This window comes from Thamnophis elegans, chromosome Z (assembly GCF_009769535.1).
Source record: "Thamnophis elegans isolate rThaEle1 chromosome Z, rThaEle1.pri, whole genome shotgun sequence".
Taxonomy (NCBI): Eukaryota; Metazoa; Chordata; class Lepidosauria; order Squamata; family Colubridae; genus Thamnophis; species Thamnophis elegans.
The window spans coordinates 48,976,227-48,999,322 of NC_045558.1; the positions used below are offsets into that span (position 1 = coordinate 48,976,227).

At 35.9% G+C, this 23,096-nt stretch overlaps 2 long non-coding RNA genes across 3 annotated transcripts in view; one reads left to right on the top strand and one right to left on the bottom strand.

Annotated features, from left to right (window-relative positions):
- Positions 1–9,844, bottom strand: part of LOC116522796 — an 86,800-nt gene extending 76,956 nt beyond the window's left edge. The window contains exon 1 of the long non-coding RNA XR_004257003.1: positions 9,760–9,844. This is a non-coding gene — a long non-coding RNA (uncharacterized LOC116522796). The remainder of the gene's footprint in view (positions 1–9,759) is intronic.
- Positions 32–11,630, top strand: LOC116522795. Of its 2 annotated transcripts, XR_004257002.1 has the most exons (3): positions 32–222; positions 1,686–11,012; positions 11,587–11,630. It is a non-coding gene; the product is annotated as an uncharacterized LOC116522795 (long non-coding RNA). The 2 variants fall into 2 exon arrangements; XR_004257001.1 differs by having other exon boundaries at positions 32–11,012.
- Positions 11,631–23,096: the final 11,466 nt, after the last annotated feature.

The window sequence follows — 23,096 nt, forward strand, 5'->3', positions numbered from 1 at the left end:
TATGTTCCAAGTATACAACTGTCATTTTGATATTATCAAGTTAATGTTTGGTTAGTTCCAATCTGCTGAATTCAAATGATCAACTTACTATTGATTTTGGCACTCATATATTTTTATTCTGGCTGCCATGCAACACCGCAGCTTTCTATAACCTGGTACTGAAATTTTGAGTTTCAAGTCTTATCTGCTGCGGATTTGGGGAGTTGATTTCTAAAATATCTGGTGAATATTAGAAAGTAGTTTATTGTAATGAACATAAAGTGTTGCATTTGAATAGATGTATATGAAGTGTTAGAATAGTATTTGTTTTAGTTTAAAAGAGAGCATTGGAGAATGTATCTACAAATCTATTTTGAATTGAGATTGAAGTATAATTTTTCTTCCCTCTCCTTTCATTCTAAATTTTAGAAAATCCACATCCATTATTATATAAATTATTTTTCATATATATGAAAGAGCATATGCAAATAGTTCGCAGTTCTTTGGCTCAATCTTCAATTTTTACTGTGTATCTGTAAGTGAGATAGATATAGAAAATCTTGTCAAGATTTGATGAAGTGGGCTGGTTCCTAATCAAATAATAAAATTAGCTCCTTAAAATCCATAGGAACTTGTTGTATAATTAGAACCTGTGTAACAGATCAGGATCCCTGTTATTGAAAGCCCAGTTATTGTCAGTATTAGGTTAGGGGAATCTCAGAGCTATTGACACTAGGAAGTTAAAAAAAAAAAGCAGTGGCGAACCATTTCTGCAACCTGCTAAGGGAACCATATAGAGGTTTTCTATTAGAATCACTTTTATACAGAACCATTGAGCTGATGAGGACCGTCAGACTATTATCTAACTCCCTGTTGAGTGTAGAAATCCAAATTAAAGCATTTCTGTCTAACAGACAGCTGTGTATCCTCCAGCTTCACTGAATGACAAGGAGAAAACTAGCTCTGAAAGTAAATTTTTCCCCTAACAAAATATTGTTAATTTTTTTATAATGTTCAGTCAGAATTGTTTTTCTATCATTTTAACCTAACAAGCAACTTGATTAAAATATGACAAATTTAATCTAGCAAGATTTATTTTTAACAAATATATGCTGAAAATAGTATCTTCATTGTTTTCAAGGTGCTTACAGATTGCTGTCTTTATTTTCATCTTTAGGTCTTCCCAACCACATATCAATTTTAGATTGGTCTGTAATTTCTTGAGTCCATCTATTGAACAAATATATGAATTTTGACTTTCTCCAGTCACCTAGCATATCACAAGGTCTCAAGGATTTTTTCAGAGATAATTCATAAATGTTTGGTCAGACCATTAGCAACTTACCATGTAGTTCATAAAGCCCTAGATATCTAAACTATTCGTGAGAAATTGCAATTTCCTGACCTTGCTTTTGTCAATCTTGAGCTTCATTCCTTCCTGTTCAATATGCTCATGACTGGCAAAATATCTGCTTCTTGTTAAGAGATGATATGGTCAAAAGAGGACTTGGATAGTTATGTTCGCATTTTGCTTTTGTTCCTTTAAATATACTTTAAGAAAACCTGTTCATTTTTCTAATACTCTGCTAATTTCAGCTCATTCTGAACTTTCGATTTTGTGCCACCATTCTTACAGTTTTGGGTGTCTCACTGTACTCTCACCTTGGTAATCTCTCTTTACAAGTTTTTGTTTATTTGTTTTTCAGAACTCAAGTGTTTCTGGATCTGGGCCATACTGATTCAATATTTTAATACCTTTCTTTAGCTATACTGTTTCGAATCTCTTGTTCTTCATTATATACGAAGAAATATACCCAAAGTGAACTGGCATCTGAAGGTAATGGAACACAGGCCTTCCATTGGGCCTCAGCCCGTTACGTACAATCATACAATGCAGTGCAATTAATTCTTCACACAAACTTGAAATGCGTACAATAACCTTATTTAATTTGTGCTATGTCTCACACACTCCTAAGCTAGCTGTGAATTTAGAGAACTAAAATCCCAACATTAACCTAATCATGTTAGTGATTATCTGAATTTGGTTCTGATTTTGAAGGTATCTGCTTTCACTGAAGTGGGGGAGAGGGTGCAGAACCAAATTCAGATAATCACTAACATGATTAAGTTAATGTTGAGATTTTAGTTAATTAGTTAGTTAGTTAACATGATTAAGTTAATGTTGAGATTTTAGTTAGTTAGTTAGTTAGTTAATTATTTATGAAATGTTTTAATACTATAATACTGATTTCTGACAACTGGGTATCAACAGTTTCTAAGCTTTTTAAGGGAGGAAAAGACACCGGACGACTTCTTGAATCAATCCAGAAGAACTTAAATTTCTTCATATGCTCCTCATATATTTTGTAGCATATTTCAGTTGAGAAATTTCAAAGTACTGAAATTGGAGAACCAATCACTAATTTTTCCTTCCAGACAACCTTTATTTGGAATATATAATCCAACCAGTGTTTCAGTGTTTTAGTGTTTTGATTTATTGATTAATTGAATTGGGATGATGTAAGTATTTATTATATGCTGTCTCCCCCGCTGTCAGGAACAAGTAGTAATCTTCACCCCAAAGCAGCTAAACTGGGCAGTTGCTTTATTACATATTAGTTTTGAAAACATTATGAAATCAGCATAAATTGACTCATTAGTAAAAGAAACACAGGTAGTCCTCAACTTACAAACATTTGTTTGGTGACTGTTTAGAGTCACTGAAAAAGTGACTTATAATAGTTTTCACACTTAATGACCATTGAACATTCCCATGGGCATATGATCGAAATTTGGATGCTTGACAACTGGCATGTATTTATGACAGTTGCAGTATTCCAGGGTCATGTGATCACCTTTTGCAACCTTCTGACAAGCAAAGTGAATAGGGGGCCCAGATTTACTTAACCATTTTATTAACTTAACTAACAGCAATTCACTGAACAACTGAGGCAAGAAAGACTGTAAAATGGGGCAAACTTCACTTAACAACTGTCTTGCATAGCAATGGAAATTTGAGGCTCAATTGTGTTTGTAAGTTGAGAACCACCTGTAGTCAAAAGAAGGCAGGGGCATTGTCCATTTATTAATGTACAGCACTAATACATCACGAACAATATCCATCCAATTTATAAAATTAGTGTCCATTTTTCGGTTACCATATCCTCTATTCAAACTGTGATGCTATATTCAGAACTTTATCTCTCCTTGCCAGGCTTGAAATTAATTAAACTATTCCATAATGGAAACAGAAATAAGCCCTTTTATTTTATGAATGTAACAAAAGCCTACTTTTTAACCCTAAGAAACATCTAGGTTTTTTTTCCCTTCAAACTTACTTTCTCTTTTCTTTTTTGAAAAGTTTTTTATTTTTAATCTCTTACATTCATTTACAGGTATACATTCACATAGTTATTATTTTTGTTATATTTTATCACTTTTATACATTTACATGTATGACTACATGTATGATTACATTGTATTTCATATAAGGAGTTAAAATATATATCCGGGATTGCTTTGCTTATCATCTCATACACCTATTTTATGTTACCACAACTCTACTTTTCCTTCCTTTTTCTTTTTCTGACTCAGTTTAGTGATCAGGCAAAATAATGCTTGAAAAAGGGGGAATGTCAACAAAAGAGAAAGGAATAAAATCCAATTGCTGTTGATAAAATACATTCTTCATTAGATCAATTAGCTTTTTTAACAGTAATAAAAATATAAATAGCAACAAGACAAAGCTTGAAAGAAAAATCATTAAGTCACTTAAAGCATATACAATAAAATAATTTAATTTTTCAGATATGTGTATAAACTCATCTATATAATTAGAAAAGAGTTTCATCTTTGGATACATTTTGGTATTATAAAAAACAAAAATCAGGAATTCCAAATTAAAAATAAAGGATCAGAATTCATACATGCACTTACTCCCACAAACTCCCACAAACAGAATGGATGAAATAAATTCATAATAACTTTAAAAGAAATGTGGGGGGGGGGGAGTAACATCTCTGAAATCCTTAGTTTTTGAAGTGGGGGAAATCAGTTACAAACATTTTCTGTAAAATAAAGGAGCATTTAAATGCTCATCTTTATTAGTAAAAAAAAAAAACCTCATGTTAATAATTTTAAAAATCTCATAGAAGTGAGCACTATGAACATAAAGTATTTAAACATTTCAGACATTTATATGCATGTGAACTATAATCAAACTCACTACTAAGCTCTGTAGATGTAATAGAGTTCCCACTTCCTCATCAGTTTCTTATTCTATCTTCTTGGTATCTTGTGCCAACTGTTCAAAGTTACAACATAAACCCCTCCCCAAAGTACTTACAACACAGTCCCAATGTTATGAATCTTGCATTACCACAGCAGTCGCTCACCCTTACAAATGACTGTAGAGGCACTGCAATATTTGCCCTGTCTATTCCTCCTGCCCCAGCCAGGTCTCCATAGGCACTGGGCCTGTGAAGATCTAGCAAACCTTCGGTTTCTTTGCCTCTTCATTTCCTCAGGCCTTCAGTGCATTCACAGAAAACTGAGGCCTAAAATCGTGCGAGAAAACACAAGATCAGGAGCACGAGATCTAATGCTAGTGATCTTGCACTACTTTAAGCCTCTGTTCTCTGCGAATTGCAGCCTGGAGGAGATCTGCGGCCAAAGGCTTTCCAAACAAATACTTCAGTTCTTCAGGCTTTCCCTCCGTTTGCCCTTTTCTTGCCAAAGCCTGCAGGGGCAAGAGATTGTATCCCCATAGACTCGGGTTGTCTTCTTTGCCAGCAAGAAAGGAGCCCAGAAAAGGCTGGTGCATCCATCCTGGGCTCCGTTCTTCCCGGCAAAGGTTATTCGCAAAGACGATCAGCCTAGGAGGACACAATGTCCCTCTAGTCTCCGGCAAGACTTTGATCAAAGTGAAACCATTGCAGAGAGGCTGGAGAGGAGACAGCTCATTGAGATCTTTAAAAGGTAAGTGGACTCAGTTCGGCAGGATTGGGGCTGGGAACATGAGATGTCTCTGGGTTGGGTGGTTGAAAACACTAGGCCCTCCATGCACTGGGTGAAGGCAGAGAGTTTCACATTTATTCAATGTGATTCACTCCAACAAATCCTTGGGTTATGAATGTAATTGGCAGACTCTCTTACATTCATAATTCAACGATTGCCTATATTTTTCCAGTTCCATTAAAGGGGCTTCCAATTTGGCATTATTCCCTTAGCACTTTTAGTCTTTAAAAGCATCTAGATGCAGTCTGGGTGAAAATCTCAACTACTATCATAGGAAAAAACAAATATAAATTCTTTATGCATGTTAATTTTCTGTTTTTTTTAAAATGTAATCTAGCTTGTTATTAAAAAAAAAAAAGCAAAGATAATAAAATTATCCTATTGTTCTTTGACTGTTACCAAGTTACCAAGACTAACTAGAAAATATGTATAAACATAAACAGATTTAGTATTTCTGAATAAACATATTACTGGAGTTTGATTTTGCAAAAGCCTCTTCTCCTGCCCATTACTAAATTCTATAGAAGTGTTGAGTAATTTACAGCAGAGAGAGCAAATTGGAGAAATTTCTGAGAAGAAAATGTATCTCTTTTCTGCTAAATCTGCATTTACTAGAAATGTAAGAGGCTAGTCTCAGATCTATGAAATATGTCTTTAAAAAATGCAACCAACTTTTGGGGATTGGATGAAAATCTGATCCTAGGGCTGAAATTCATAGGTAGGATTAATCAGATTGATGTAAATACATGATAATTATGATCAGAGTATTTCTAAATCAATTAAGATAATAATAACAACAAATCCCTAAAATCAGAAGGACCTAAAATGCAAAGGAGAAGAAAACATTTGAAATAATTGAATACATTTGAGCTTCCACTAGTGATTAGAATGTTGTCTTATTCTAAGATAGACTAACATATCTAAGTTTCCCAAGATTTTAGATAGCTAGTTTCCCCCCACCCCAAAACCCAAATCTTAATCTTTTTAGAATCCATAATCACCATTGTAATACACTTTGCATTCTGGGAATAATTGGGGAAATGGGAAAGCTTTGGTTCCCATCCATCCTTATAACACCTCCTTTTTATTCTTACTTGTAAGAGCGTAAGAATGAGTTAAGATAATTCTTCACTTACAACCATTGGTTTAATGATTGTTCAAAGTTACAAGAGCACTGAAAAAGTGACTTATGACTGTTTTCCACACTTATGACTTTGCAGCATCCCCATGATTGTGTGATCAAAATTTGGATGCTTTGCAACTGGTATATATGCAGAATTGAATGGAAACTTCTTATGTGAAGTATAATTTCTCTTATTTTAAAGCTATCAACTATCTTGCCTCATTTAATCTCTAATCCTGGTTGCACCAACCTGGAATCGTTTATGTAGGTGTTTGTTTCTTTATATGTATATTTTGTTTGGCAAGTGTTTTTCCTTTATCCTCAAGCTGTTAAAAAGAATCTTATTATTATTAAAACATAGAATTGGGAAGGGCATCTAAAGCATCCAAGCCAACCTTCTGTTCCATAAAGGAATTCAAATTAAAGCATTCACAACAGCTGTCCAATTTTTGTTTGAATATGTTCGGTAAAAGAGAAATCACTATTTAGAACAGGATACCTACCCATGAATCAGCACCGGTACACAGCATGTCAACAACCTGTCCATGCAAACAATTGAAGCCCCAACCAGGCAGCATGCAAAACCACCACCCCACCAATCCACGGAAACCCGGTCCCTGGTGCCCAAAAAATTGGAAGCTGCTGATTTAGAAGATAAGATAACAGAAGAAAAGATAGAAAAGGAAAAATAAGAAAATGCTGAATTCTTCCAAGCCAGAATGAAATGCTTTACTTACATACATTCACATGCAGATTAAGCAAATACAATTGAACACTCTTGCTATTTTTGCCTGAATTACTCCTGGTTCTATCGGTGATGGATGACCTAGAGTGTGCTACCTGTTAAGTCCTGAAAGACTGCAATAGAAGCTGATTCATCTTACAGAAGAGAAGAGCACAGCAAATTCTACTTAGTCCGTAGCTAATGTTAAGAGCTATGTAATGTACCTGGAACAAAACTTGGAATATGTTTGTTGGCTTTGTCTTCAATGGATTGTTATTTCTGCTCTGTTTGTATATATAGCATTAAAATAGTTTCTATAGCTATACAATGTATATAGATTGGCTTTGTACATTTTAGAAAATTCTCTATCTTTGTATATATCAGAAGAGAGTGGACATTTCCAGGCCTCCTATTGTTCAAAGATTACAAGGCAGGAGAGTTAAGGAGGTGTAACCATCAAGTGCGAAACAAAGCAAGGCTATAATTATAAGGCAACTCTCAGAATAATGAAAGACAAAGCAACTGTTGGAATTCAATGTTCCTTTTGAGACCCTTCAAGATAGAATCCATTATCTCTCTGAAATCTCCCTAGACTCAACTCCTTAATATATTTTCAGTTTTTCAGTATAGTATATTTAGGTGCTTAGACCTTATTAGTATTTTTATTTTTAGGTTTATTTCTCACTGGTATGACATAAATTCCACTTTTCAATCCTTCTGCGATTTTTATAAAGTGCTACTAAATTCCAAATATGGGCTGCATCCTGAAAATAAATACATTACTGCATAGCAAAAACAGAGGTAGGAATATAACCAGAAGCAATATCTAAATTTCATCTCCAACTCATAAAAAAAAATTCTCCAGAATAGTGAAAGTCTTTCCTCTTAGCTACTGGTACTATAGCAAAGATGGAAAGGAAATTGGATTTCTGTTTTTTTCCTTAAAACTTACATTCCTATCATGTCATTCAATAGCATAATCTAAATTATGGCAAACTAATCAACTCAATTAACCCTGAAGAATATCCCCAATAGCAAAGAACTTTTGGAACTGTAGTCCAGAACTTCTGGAAAGCATTTGCTTTCAGTAAGAAGGAGAATCATGGAACGGAAAGATTGATGGAATATTTTGGGCACTGTGTTGGCTGGATGGACGAAGGCAGAATTACTTATTGTTATGGTAAGAAGAATACTTTTTAGGAATGACAAACATAGAACAATTATTTGCAGCACATAGCCTGGGGCAAGCTTCAGGGAACATAAATGCATCTGCCTATTGTTTCAAACCAACAGCTATGTTTCCAACCCATCCCTACTTAAATACAAATGATTGAATCCAGGTTTAGGCATATTTATGATGAATTTCTTGCAGCTACTGTATACTCTGGTAGATAACCAGCAGAATAAGTTAACTAACTTGCTCCATTGATTATAAAAACACTATTTTAGGATGATGAGAAGCAGTTATCTTAATAAACATTTGTAAAATACTAGCCTTGGCAGCGATGTTTCAAAACATTGTCAGAGCAATTTTTAAACATTTTCCAGAAGAAATTTCTTTTTCTATCAGCCAAATGCCTGTCCATCCCCACCTGCTGTGGACTTGAGTTAACAAGTTGAAAAGTAACCACGGGACACTTGCAGCCTGTTTCCTCTAGTTGCCACAGCAGCAAAATGTTAGAAAAGGTCATTCTCCCTTTGATCTGTATAAGCCTAGATGATTGTGTTGGCAGCATTTCTTTCTATTATTGTAAAAAACCAAAGAGATTTATTGTAATTTAAAGATAAACACGTTTACTTTACAGCATTTCGAGGCTCCAGTTCACTTTGTAATATGTTATGCTGAAGAAGACAATGTGGGAGAGGGAACTTTTAAGAAGGTTATACAAAGTACAAGTTGATTGCTTTGAATTTGTTTAATAATTTTAATGCTGTTTTGTCTGATAGAGACAAATTTTGCTCTTCTGAGGTTAAATACCTAATGACCTACAGAATTTCTGTTGATCACCACAAGAAAACACTATTATGTTTTTTGTTGATCTTCTAGAATATTCATTAAGAACTAAGACAGAATCAGTGCAAGATATTAACAACAAAAAGTTTACCCTAAATATTAATGCAAATCATCAAAGACCTATGAATAAGTTAGTTTTGAAGTATTCAGTGCCCAAAACCTTGCTAGCTGATCAATATGGGGTTTACAATGAAAGGCACCAACAAAACAGACCCCAATGTAGCACCTAGCTGTGCTGATACTTTTAATTATGTGGTATTTCCTTTCTTTCAACATTCTTAACATAACAAAGTTTAGCCATTCACATGCTCAATGCTATTAACAACTTGTTAATAGGCCAGAGTGGCAGCTTGTTGATTTACACCAGCTGGCATAATTTTCTCTCCATTCTTTTAACTTCCAAATAATTTCTCCTTTCCAAACACAGTAGTAGAGCCTATTTCAGAGTGAGTGAAACCAGAGCAGAGCCTTGGTTTTTCCTACAAATCCTCTGTCATTTCCCCACCAGTGATTGATCAATGCTCTAAAGGACCCCAGTGACTAAACATGAGTCCAATTGTTTTAAGAAAAAGTTTGGAATTTAGAATGCCAATAGTTAAACTCCAATTTGGTTCTGGATTAGAATTCATGGGCTCCCTTTTCTAGGCTGCTGCCTTAACCATTACTCTAATCAGGCTCTCTTACATAGTTTAATTATATTTTGATGCATTTTCTCAATTTTTTCCAGAGTAAAATTATAGATGACAGATACAGTATATCACTGTGTATGTTTTTAAATTATTTTTCCAGAGCAGAAGTGAGTAATTTGCAGCTCTAGACCACATGCAACTCATTGACTTTAATTTGAAACCTTTTCTTCAAAAAAAATTGGTACAGGCAATTGACAAGTATATGCGAACTTACATCAGGAGAGTAGGAGGGAGAGAAAAAAGAATTCTGCTTTCCCTAGGAGTTGCCAAGGTTCAGACTTGTTTTTCCCATTTGGAAGCTACTGGAACCACGTTGAAGCCAGCAGTGTGTAATGTGACGGCCAGAGAATGTCGAGCTCTAGAGACACCAGATCTTTTTGTGTGATATGGTTTTGTGCCAGCATTGCTAATATCATTTCACTTATTCTGTACACTTCTGTAAAGGATACATATATATTCAATGAGATGAAAAGATTCAAACATGAATTGATAACGTTCAAATATTTAATGCCAGTATATAAATTAAATGCTTTTTCCTGCAAAGTGGATTTGGTAACTTCTTTCTGTTGTTCTTGGGTCACTGAGATGAAAACAAGAAAAAATAAATGCAGGCAGAAAGACTCTGTAGTAGTATTAGCCTTTTCTTTCTATTTGTCATAACCCTAGTATGATGGAATATATCTAGTGCACCTTGATAGCAAGAGTTTGGGGAAACCTGAGCAGTGACATACAGTGTAGAATTATAGATGGCAAAAAATGGATTAGTCTCTAGGTGCTGCAACTCTTTGTATGATAAAAATAAAATGGATTTGTTGTGATGTCATATCATAGACTGTACATCTTGCCCTCTAAAAATTTCCAGGCAAGAGTTGTGCTTGAAAATAGTAAATGATTAATGGAAAGAAAACACGGTCATTGCACTTGGAACTGTCTGTTATGAATGAGACTAAAGAAGAGAGAACACACTTTTATTATTCATGGGCAAATTGCTGAGGCAACTTGATAATATAAAGATACATGAACTTGGAAGCTCTGTTTATCTTATATCATAACCTTTACTGTCTTGTGCCAATTTCTCTGCAAATAGAAGTCTGCTAAAAGAAGATAAAAACCATAATCCCACAGTGACATAGAGATCTTTGCTGGGATCTTAACATGTTCAAAATACATAATCATGACAGAAACAATTGCTGACAGTGCTTTCTCACTCTTAGTCCACAGCAGAAGTCCTCAGAACTATAAAACATTTTGAAATAGACTGAGATTCATTCCTATGGCCAATTCAAGCAGTTATTTTCACATATGGACCAGTGTGTACTATCACATTTCCAGTGGCTTGAGACAACCATTATTATTTGCCTCATTGAACATCTGCTGAAGCAAATCCTCTCTACCTACCCATTGATGAGTGGCAAAGCTTGGGTTGCTGAATGGAATTTCTCATTCCAAATTCTGCAAAGTTTAAATGTAAGTATCAGCCAGTTTTGTATCAAAGGAGCACCTTTGAAAAAAACATAAGTAAGAGCAGGTTTGGTGGAATGGGTGGAAATAAATAGGTGATAGAAATAGATGACGGATGGATGAATAGATTAGATAAGACAGACAGATTTTATATACCACCAAATTCCTAAAAATGCATGGCAATAATATATTCAAATAAAATCAATAAATAATTAATACTAATCAAAATTGATAAAGCCATTAATTCATTTGGCATCTATTATCCAGTGACAATGCTTAAGAAAAATAGAAATTGAAACAAAAACTGCAAAAAGGCTCAACATTTACTGCTTTTCTAAAAATTATTAATAGAAAATGCTGTCTTGAACTCTGGATAGGTCTATTCAATTGAGATTGGGTGACAACAGAAGAACATTGTCTTCTGCTTCACCGATTGGTGGGATTATCTATACCTTTACTTAGGATCAGAAACAATTGATGGATTGGTTTTATTTGAAAGAAATTAAATTGCAGATACATGAATGCTGAGCTGTAAAAGAAATATTCTGAAGTCTATTGTAAGTCAATGCTATATTTTCAGGATTGGTTTCACCTGCCAGAAGACTGGTCCTAATGCTGCTTCTAAGAAGACTCAAAAGAAACTCCATATAAAATGCCCTGTGGTAGTCTAACCTAGACATGATGTGTGTGAGAAATTGTTGACAATCAAACATGAAAGTAAAATCTGAAAAGTTATATTTCCCAGATAATTACTAGGTGTGTTCAATTGCCATAAACAGTTTTGTAGCAGAAACAACTAAAATTTATAGGAGGTCAAGAGAAGATGATTAACGGAACACTGAAATGTCTCTCACTGCAGTATTTTGTTGCACCATGCACTTGTTTAGATTTATAGGGGATAGCCCAAGTTGTGTCCCATAAGCCTGTGAAAATTGTTCTTGTATGAATTTTTGTTTTCAAAAGATTGTTAATGCAACTCATAAGTGTCTGGAGCATATAGGCTAAATGCTAAACCATAACTGCTATTGTATTTTCTCTTATTTATCTTTCTGTCTTAATCTAATATGTGAATAAAGTGCCTGTTAGAAAATTTCCATTTACTCTTATTAACTTTGTCAAATATTGAAGGAAAAATGGCTATTTTTGTCCTATCATAAGTGCACCAGCTCAGATTTTTTACCTGGCTTAAATGCATGGGTTTGGTAATACAGACTCTGATGGAGCTTTTTATACCTTCCAAATGCCTGGTGTGGTTTCACATGTTTAACTTTTGTTCTCTTCTATTTTTAGTTTAATTACTCAGTTTCCATCCCATTACACTGGAAGTCAACACATGTCGTCCTAAATATAAAGAATATAGAATTGATTTCATTCTGTCTCTGTGACTAGTTCTCATTATATTGCTTCCTGAATGACTTCTATGAGTATAAAATAGCATGGGAGATCATCCTTTCCTTTGAAGGAATTATTCATAGGGTGACATGCTATTTTGACTGCGTGATTTCCAAATGTGAAAGCCCACAAAAATGGCATGCATTCCTTTCCCCCTTTTAATGGCCATGCTAATGTCAAAGGATTTCACTGTATACACTTGGAATTATTACATGTTCAACTGAGATGAGCAAAATCATTGCCAGAGGTTAAATTCTGCTTTACCTGCTGTTGCTGGAGAATTGTGCATTGAGAAGAAATATGTTTTGAATATATTTCTTTTCGAGCCACCTAGCACAACTAATAGAACATTGGAAGAGATCTTTTTTTGCATCATCAAAGAAAATAACATTTTGCAAGATGCCTGGGACCAGCTCTCATTAACTCCAACCTATAAGGATAGGAACCACTAGGGCACAAAATTATCACAATTTATCCTAGGCCTATTTTTGAAATAAATGATATCTTGAATAATTTGTTGCTGCCAACAAGTGTTACAGCTGGGGCATCAGGTGCTGTTTCTGTTCATGATGTCAATCATGATTGCATGATTGAAACTGTCATCTTGGTTTTTTTTTTACAAATATCCACATACACCCCCACACATATACATTGTGGATGCCTCTGGCTGTAGTAGCTAAATTGTGCAACTTGTACATTATCTTTTTTAAAAAAAAATCAAAACTAGAACCCAAACAAAATCAAGAATTATCTTGAATTTTATAAACAAAAAGCTGGTCAGAAATTAGACAAGAAAAGCAACAAGAAAATCTTGATAAAAGAACCTTAAATTAAAAAAAACTAAGCAAATATACTTTGAAGAATATTGTTAAAATTATATTTATAATTTGTACCCAATTTTATAGGGCATTGAAATAAGAGTTAGAAACTTCTGGGATTATTATTATTTTTTTGCTTTGGTGACTAATTTACCAAATGCAATTCACTCAAAACTGCAAAGAAATTCAGCTTAACAACTCATTTTGTTTGGTTTTCAAACAAGTATAACAGCTGACCACTTGCAAAGCTGATTCTGGTCACTTAGGTGAAAAAGAAGGGGGGGGGTTGAATGTGACTAACGAACAAATGGTCTTGAATTCAAGGTTTCATCAGCATGGCCAATCCTCTGAGATCATGAAACTAAGAATAACTACATAAAGCCATATATTGCCCACCTATTCAATAACATTAAATAGGATGTATATTGAGCCATTGCCTGAAATTTCAAATTGGCACTGTTTCCAAGGATTAAATTCAGTGATACTAAAGATTGCTTTTCCTGGGGAGAAAAAAATCCTTTGGGTCTCTCTACATATCAGTTGTACATGATATGCTAAGCTAAAAAGCTTTGATTCGTGTATGTGTGTGTGTCATCAAATTGTATTTTATTTTATTTATTTTTGGCTACTACTAACACTGATTACACAATGCTTGTGTAATATCTTAGTAATTACTACATTACCCAAATCAAAATATTTTCTGTATAGATGGAGATGAGATGGAAAGTAAAAAATGCAAAATTGCAGCACACTTTTGTTCATTGTATGATTTCTACCTTAGCATGCATGGCAATAATGAATTGTTAATGTCTGATAGTTTATTTCACTGGGGTGCTAGGAAGTGAACAGCAACCTTTCATATAAACAGCATTAATTCTTCTACTGTGCTGTGGTTCCTGTCCTCTAAATCTATTTTGTTCTTTGTTAAATTGCAGGCTGAATAAATTTACCATAAACTATTTTTTTTAAAGTGCAGCCTTTTCCTACTGCCTGAGTGTCAAATCTGAATAATTAATTTTAATTTTGTTTTTTCTAACTTGACATTTTCTTCTTAAAAGGAAGAAATGGGCAAGTTTAATTAAAGAAGAAAGTGCTTGGGTTTCACAACACTTCAATCGCACATATAAAATTTAATAAGATGCTGTCCTTTCACAGCAATACAGTGGCTTTTTAAGCAATATTTACTTTTCCCCATTACATTTCTAAAGCCTGTTTTCTCAGAGCTAGAACAGCAGCAAACTGCCAAAAGCTTAGCAGAAACACAATTAACAGAGATCAAAAGCATGAAATTTACACAAATTTCAGAATGATTGCATCCATTTATTCTGTTATATCTTTCAGTACAGCACAGTCATTTGTTTTATAAGTCTCCATGTATTTCAATGGGTTTGAATCAATCCCTTAACTGGTTTGGTCTTGTAGACATATTAAATTTTGATGCATTTTCTTTAAGATTGAAATTACACTTTATATCTAGCAATTATACTTTTACATTTTTAGAGCAAAATTGAGCAACTTGTACTCTTAAAATCACATGCAACTTTTCTTCAAAGCAGTTGGTTCAGACTAATGATTAAACTGTCTGACCCTTCTTACTGTGTCTTGTTAGGAGCAAAAAGTCATTGCCAGAGGTAAAAAAAAAAAAAGGATCATTAGCAAAACCTATATATATATATATTCCAGTGATGGCAAATCATTGTGCATGCATGGACATGCACAAATGTGCACATGCACGGACATGTATGCATAGCAGAGACCTGAAGACTAGCTGGCCTGCCGGAGGAGACATCCCAACACCGACAGTGCAGCAATAGGTAAGATCTTTTTCTTTTGCGAGCTTCTGTTTCATTGTTTGCAGGGAAACAAGCTCACAAAAGAAGGGGTATCTGTTTGGGATAGCAGAGCAGCACAGAAGTATTTCCTTTCATTTATTCAATTTATGGTCATAAACCAAAATAATCAGAGAAAGCATTTAAGGGGGAAAATTACTGAGAACATTATGCCATTTTGATCAATCCTTTAATAAATTATAAATGGCATAGGTCAGAGTCATACAAATTATCCAGATCATAGCAAAGAACATTCATAGAAAAATGTCCCAAAGATGCTTTTTCAAGAGGCAACTGGACTTTTTTTGTTTTTTCTTTTGAAGAAGGTTGATTTCTCATCCAAGAAGCTTTTTCAGCTCTGACAGGGTAGTATAGAAAGGAATCTTGTCCGAGCTGAAGAAGTTGCTTGGATGAGAAGTGAAATGTCTTCAAAAGAAAAAACAAGAAAGTCCAGTTGCCTCCTGAAAAAGCACCTTTGGGCAACCATAGCCAGGATGACTGAGAATCTACAGATTTTTAGAAGCAAATCATTTTGTCACATAAATACTTATGCTTTTGAATTCTGTAAACGAAAGTAATCAAAACATTTTTATACTTTTGGTGCTCAAGTAACAATATATTTTGATATAATAAATCTGATCAATCAATAATGAATCAAGGGAGAATTTATCAATTAGTGGCAATGCTTACTGCAAGTGAATGCTTACTCCTTCGCTATATATTTTCTGGGTTTTTTTAAATGGTACAACTCTTTGCTTAGGCACTTCTTGATATTAAATGCTTTGCTGAATATTTTGCAAACTAGAATACACTTGTGTTTATCATGTTTGTGTAATTACAGGTAGTCCTGCTTAACAGCCATTTGTTCAGTGATCATTCAAACTTGTGGCAATGCTGAATGAGTGGCACTTATGAGCAGTCCTTGAAATTTTGATTATCAAAGTTATGTAATCATGATCTGGGCATTTGGAAACCTTGCCAGATTTCCAGCTATTGCAACATGTCTTGGCCAGATGTCCATGATTTGCAAACCTCCCTGCTGGCTTCCTACAAATCTTTGGGAAGCCAGCAGGAAATCAGAGGTTGAAGTTAAGTAAAACCCAGTGGTGGGCTTCTAAATTTTTTAGAACCTACTCTGTAGGTGTGGCCTATTTTGTGGGAGTGACTCGGTGATCATGTGACCAGGTGGGAGTGGCTCTGCAGTCATGTGACCAGGTGGGAGTGGGTCAGCAGTCATGTGACTGGGTGGGAGTGGCCAAGTCAATGTCACTGAATTATTTGCCCCAATGAATGATCTACAAAAAGAAGATATTAAAAAAGGAAATTTATTATTTTGTGCACTTACTATTTAAATAAGATTAAAATAAGTACACAAAACAATAAAAGAGTTACTTACAGAAGGAAGATGACTGTCCTTGCCAGTCTTCAATATCACTGATCACCTTACTCCAATAAATGGCCTGCCCAAAAAAGAGACATAGAAAGGAAGACTTTAATTGCTTGCACTACTACATTAAGGATGAAAGCAGCACAGAAAACAATAAAACAGCTACTTACAGAGGAAAGATGACTGCCTTGTCATCTTCTATATCACTGACCACATTTGCTCCAATGAATGGCCTACACAAAGAAGAGACACAGAAATGAACTCTTCAATTTGCATGCACTACATTAAGAATGAAACCAGCACACAAAACAATAAAACAGCTACTTACAGAGGAAAGATGACTGCCTTGCTGGTCTTCTACACCACCACCTCATCACCTTTCTCCAATAACCTGCACAAAGAACAGACAAGAAAGGACTTTAATTGCATGTACATAAGAATAACACAATGAAAGAGATACACTCAAGTATTTACTTGTGTTATTAGTTTTGTAGTTGAAGATATTTCCAGATTGTTCTTAGGCTTCCAGACTCCTCAGTTGCACTTTTCTTGGTCTTTATTTGTGGATCATCAGCCATGTAATGATATGCTCTGAGCCACTTTTTCACTGCAGGAATTGGGTCCCATCTCTCAACAGGCATGCAAACAATGCTTATCATCATCAGATTACTAACGTTTTGAACAATTAGGTGGGTTCTTTGCTCTGAACATATGAGGTTCATTTTTGAGAACCCCCTTTCCGCCTCTGCTGAACTAACAGAAATTGTCCTGACAATATCTCTAGCTTTTTTGATACTATCAGGAATTTTGTAGGTCTTTGGATCCTTGATAACATTTTCCAAAAAAGCTATGTAGTCATTCAAATCAATTTCATAATTTAAAATTTCACCAAATTCAATCAATGCTGCCTCTGCTTCTGCCCATGGAACAACTACATCTTCAATGTTCCAATAATCCGGCTCCAAATATGTGATAAAGTGTAATTTGTTTGCGTCTGGCAATTGGCTAAATGTTTTTAGATGGTCGTAGTCCATCAGTCTTTTATTCAAATTGGTGGTGATGCATGCCAAAAGGTTTTCACAAGGAAGGGCAACAAATGGTTAATTTGGAACTAATTTTATGTTTTTGAAGGCTTCTGAAGCTAGCATTGCATCAACCTTTTTTTTCATATGGGCCTTTTCCCTGTCTAAGCATTTCAAATGCTTTAATTGATCGCAATACTAATTTTTCGGCCTTGATGATATCTGTGTTTCTCCCCTGCAGGGCATTTGACAGAAGAGAAATCTCATTTAGAATATCGATCATGAGGGCTAAATCGTTCAAAAAATTTAAAATTTCAAAATGGAAACCATGCCTGGGAATCTTTCATTGCCCAGAAAAAACCGATGTAGCGCTGGATAAGCACACCACACAGCTATGGTTGACCTTAAACTACAGGCAGCCCATCTTGGTCCCAAAACTCTGCCAATCAATGTCCAGTTGTTCGGAGATTTGGAAAAGGTCATTCTGGCTCTTGCAGGATTTCTGGAAAGTGATGTGTATCTTATCAAGGAAGATCTTGAAGTGGTTCACTTGTTTTATTTCTTTTATTGCATCATCCAGCACAAGTTGGAGGCTGTGGTTCAAGCAGTGGCAGATTACAATTTTTGGGAAGTCTTGAGCTATTCTGGTGCTGACTCCAGATTTTCTCCCAAGCATAATGTTGGCACCATCAGAGCAGAAAGCTATTAAATTCTTCTGCAGATATTTGGTGGAAAACCCAACTTTACACAAGCTTCCCATCACTGCAGAACATATGGTGTCTGCATCTTGTTTCTCTAATTCCAACTGGTCAACAAAAATAGTTGCTGGGCATTCTGAATCTGAATTAACTAAAACTATTAGAACTGCTTTCATTGATAGCATTGAGGCTTCATCGATTATTAAACACACCTTTAGATTCTTTGCCATAATGCTGGAAAACACGGTGGTTTTAATTTAGTTTGCAATGAATTCAACTATTTTCACTGTGGATCTCCGTGAATGCAAGCCTACTTCCACATCTAATCCAACCATAGTTAGCAAATTTACCTGCCCTTCGATGTCTTCGGTTTGCATCTTTGTGCCAGATCGTAAACAGTAAAAAATATTTTGCTAGTACTGGTTAAATGTTTGTCGGTTGATTTAGCTATGGATTTGGTTAAAGCATCCTGCTCCAGTTGTTTACTGTTCTATCTACAAATAAGGTGTGCTTTTGACTGAAAATGTCCTTCAATCTTTTTTCTGAGAGAGGATTGCTGATTCTCCTTAGTTGTCCCTGCAGCCTCAACCTGGAAATTTTTCCACTCTCTAGAAACATGAATATCTTTCTCTAATGAGAACATGGGTTTCGCACAGTACTCAAAACTTAACTTTTTGTCGGATACTGTTAATCCATCATACTTGTCCTTGAAGTTTCTGTACTGTTGCAAACTCCAGCAGTCAGGAAGTTTTGGAACTTCAGTGGAAGAGATGGACTTCCTGCTTTCTCCAACTTCAAGTGGTGAAAGTGGTGGTGCTAGTGCTGGCACTGCTGATGCTGGTGGTGTTGGTGCTGGTGACTTGTGGATCAGCTGATTGCTCCTCTCTTGGTTTTTGGAGAAGAAAACTCTGTTGCCTCTTCTTCATTAAATAATACTAACTGCAAATGGAATAAAACATATTTGAATTGATTGTGGTTGTAAGCTGAGGACTACAGGTAACAGAAGGGACCTCTGTTTTCATCCAACAATGTACAGCCTTTTCAGGAAGGATGTCCCCCAACAAACAGGAAAGATATAGTTTTTCATCTAAGAAGTTAGATCAAGAAGAATGAATGTCATAGGTAGATTCACAGAGGAGTACAGATTTCTTTTTCTGAAATTTATTCCTCAGTTCAAAAAACAGGAATATATGGATTAGGTTCAGTACTTAGGTCAGTCCAAGTAGCTATTCAAGAGTTAGTGATGCCATGGTTAGAAGCAATGGTAAAGCAAGATATAGATTTAAAACCAGAAATATTTTGTTGAGTATTTCAAAGGGAATACAATACAAATTTAATTTTACACATGTTAACAGCTGCTGGAATGGTCTTTGCACAACAGTGGAAAAACAAAGATATGAAAATGAATAAATATTAGAATGTGTAGGAATGAATAAATTGAAAATTAAAATCAAGAAGGCTTTGAATACTTTTTCACATGGGATTTGTTTTATCAATGGCTAACTAACAGAAACAAAAATTAGAAAACTAAAAGTATGAAAGAAAACACCAATTATGTAACAAAAGGTCACTAAAATGTATAAGGAAATATTAGTAATAATAATTGATCATTATTAATGTATAGATAACTGCGGGACATTACACACACACACACACACACACACACACCCAAACTATGACAGCGCCAGGAAAACACCAAAAGAAGAACAGTCTCCCCCCAAAAGACTGCAGATGAAACCAGTTTTTCCCCTAACCCTAAGGATAGGAAAGACAAAGCCACTGGAATAAAAACCATCAAGGCATTGTGGAAGTTATAAAGGACAGTGCCAGGAAGGTCACAGAACCAGAAACCACCAGACAAAAACACCAGCTGAATGGTAAATTTTAAGTACACCCATTAAGACAAAGGCTAAAAATAGCTTTCCTGGAACTCCCCTTTTCCTGTTTCTTGGCAGAACTAACCCCTAGGATAGGAAATACAAAAGACTTGGAACCAAAATTAATCCAGGGGGGAAAAAGCAGGGCAATCAGAAACCATCAAAACCCATCAAGCTGCAGGAGCTCACAAAGCAGCACACAACTCAACATATGAAAGCAGCCATGGAGTCACGTAGAAGGTTATTGCTGCAAGAAGCAACCACCTCACAATTACCTCAACCACCAGGTATCACACAGAAACACACAAAATATTGCAAAGCTATTGCACCAACCTGGCCTGCCCATAGAAAAGCAGCCACTTTGAGGCACATAAATTTTATGTGCCTCAAAGTAGCTGCTTTTAAATGTGCAGGTTGGTACATGGTTTGGGAGATAGTGTGTGTTTCTGTAGTGAATTCACAACCTGCTCAATTAAAAGCAACATATTGCATCACAAATAAAACATTTGCAAAAAGCAATAACATTTCTTGTAATAAATATATTCTATAAACAATAAATAAAAAAATTCCCTAAAAAACATTAAAAAAAATATTCTATAAACAGCAAATAAAAAACATTCCCTCCCTAAAAACCATTAAAAAACCCATATTCTATAAGCAATAAATTAAAAAACTGTTCCCTCTCTATAAATCATTAAAAAACATATTCTATAAACAATTAATAAAAAACCATTCTCTCCCTAAAAATAGAACATTTAAAATAGAACATATTCTATAAACAATAAATAAAATATCCTTAAAAAAAACATTAAAAGCATAAAGAAAAAAAACTGAGTCACTTACCAGCAGGGATAATCAGCAGCTCTCCAATGCGATGGATGCAAGCAGCAGGCAGGTGACCAGGCAGCAAGTAAGCCGGACTGGAGGGACACAGGTACAACCCAATCAGCTAGACCCGCCTAGCAGGATTAGCCAGCCAGGCGAGGCTGGGGACTGGGTGCGGGTGGCAATAAAGGCCTCAGCAGAGTGCTAGGTGGTCCTACAATCTAGGCGAGCTCGGGGATCCACTGGAACGAAGGCCGCAAGCGATCCCTGGATTTGCCCAGAGCGCAGAGCCAAGGCAGGCTGCTCTAGCTGGCTTCCCGCCACCACCACCACGTTTAGTTGTGGCCATGTGGCCCTGTGCTCTAAGTGAGCCCAGGTTCTCGCAAAGGCCCCAAGGGATCCCCAGACTCGCCTACAGTGCAGAGCCATGGCAGGCTGCTCCAACTGGCTTCCCGCCACTGCCACCACCATTGCACTTAGTTGCGGCCATGCCGCCCTGTGCTCTAAGCAATCCTGGGGACCTCACAAAGATCTTTGCGAGGTCCCCGGACTTGCCTAGAACTGCAGGCCACTCCATCTAGGCTCCTGCCACTGCCATCCCCCCGCACTTAGTTGCAGCCATGCAGCCCTGCGCTCTAAGCGAGCCCAGGGACCTCGCAAAGGCCACAGTGATCCCTGGAATTGCCTAGAACACAGAACCGCAGGCCGCTCCAGCTAGACTCCCTCTGCAGCTGCCCCCTGCACTTAGTTGCAACTTACTTACCTGAGGGAGGCAGCAATAACAGCAGGGAAGGCAAGCAAGGCGAGAATCTGATCTATTAGCAAGTGACGATGTGAGAGCCAAACAGGAAAAGAAGTAAGTGGCCATCAATGCCACGGTTTAAATAGGGCTCTCAGAGATGGGGCAATTGATGGCCAAGTGAGACAGTGAGCGGCAGGTGGGGCAAGCATGATGCAGACGGGCAGGGAGAGCGAGCAATGACCAGATGGGCGGGGCAAGGGAGCAAGCGAGCGGTGACCAGGCGGACGGGGAGTGAGTGTGGGGGTAAGTTAGGGAAGGGATGTTCCAATAATGGGGCCTCCGGATCAATGGGTTTGGGAAGGCACACTAAATTTCACCATCTGGTACAGCCATACCAGTCTGTACCAGTTGAAACCCACCCCTGGTAAAACCCTTGCTTAATGACAGTAACTGGGGACTGCTTTTGCTAGATAATATCTCACTTTATGAGGGCATCATTTAACAAATAAAAATTCTGGTCACAGTTATAGTTGCTATGTGAGGATTTCCTGTATTTTGTTCATATAGCTATTTACAGGTAGTCCTCAACTTAAAAGTGTAATTGATTCAGAATTATTGTCATATGTCAAGGTAGCTGACCCAATTTTATGACTTTTTTTACAATGGCATTTAAGAGTTGTAAACAAATATGGCAGTTATAAAGTGACAATGAAGTCATTTAGCAAACACCATGGGTTCTGCGAAGACTGCAGTTGTTAAGCAACCTGTTGTGTGAAATTTTTGCCAGAAATCAGATATGAATATCTCTTTCTAGCAAAAGACATAATAAATTGTGGTCATGTGTAATATGGACCAGTTGCTGAGCACCCAGTGCAATCGTGTGATTTGGGGGGATGGGGGTGGCAGTTGGCAGTAAGTACTTTGGGGGAGTTTGTTGTAACTTTGAATAGTTGCTAAGCAACTGAATATAAATAAGGACTATTTGTATATTGGAAATACTCTAGAAATATTTTAACTTAAATTAAAAAATAAATGAATCAAGTTGATTTTTTTATCATATTACTGCATATCAGGTTAAATGTCAAGTTTCAAATCTTTATCTAATTCTGTAAAATAGGGAAACATTACTGAACTTTTAGAAAAAAATCCAGATGTCAGTAAAATTAATCATTTGCTTCATGCTGTTTTTTTAATAAATCTTGTTTTCTCTGTAATACATAAACAGAGACACCCAACAACCAAACTGCTGTTTTCGCATCAGGGGGAAAAACATATTGGTTTCTAGGTGCTACATTTAAAAATAGTTGAAACATGGAAGCCAGAAAAATATACACAGTAACAGAATAAAAAGGTAGATAAATATAGACTTAACTCACCTATCATATTTTGACATTTATTGTGTACTGGATGGAGACCAACTGAAAGTGGAATATTCCAAGAAGTGACCAAGATTTTTTAAAATGTTCCAGTAATTCTTATTTGTCAAGATAGATACTGTAA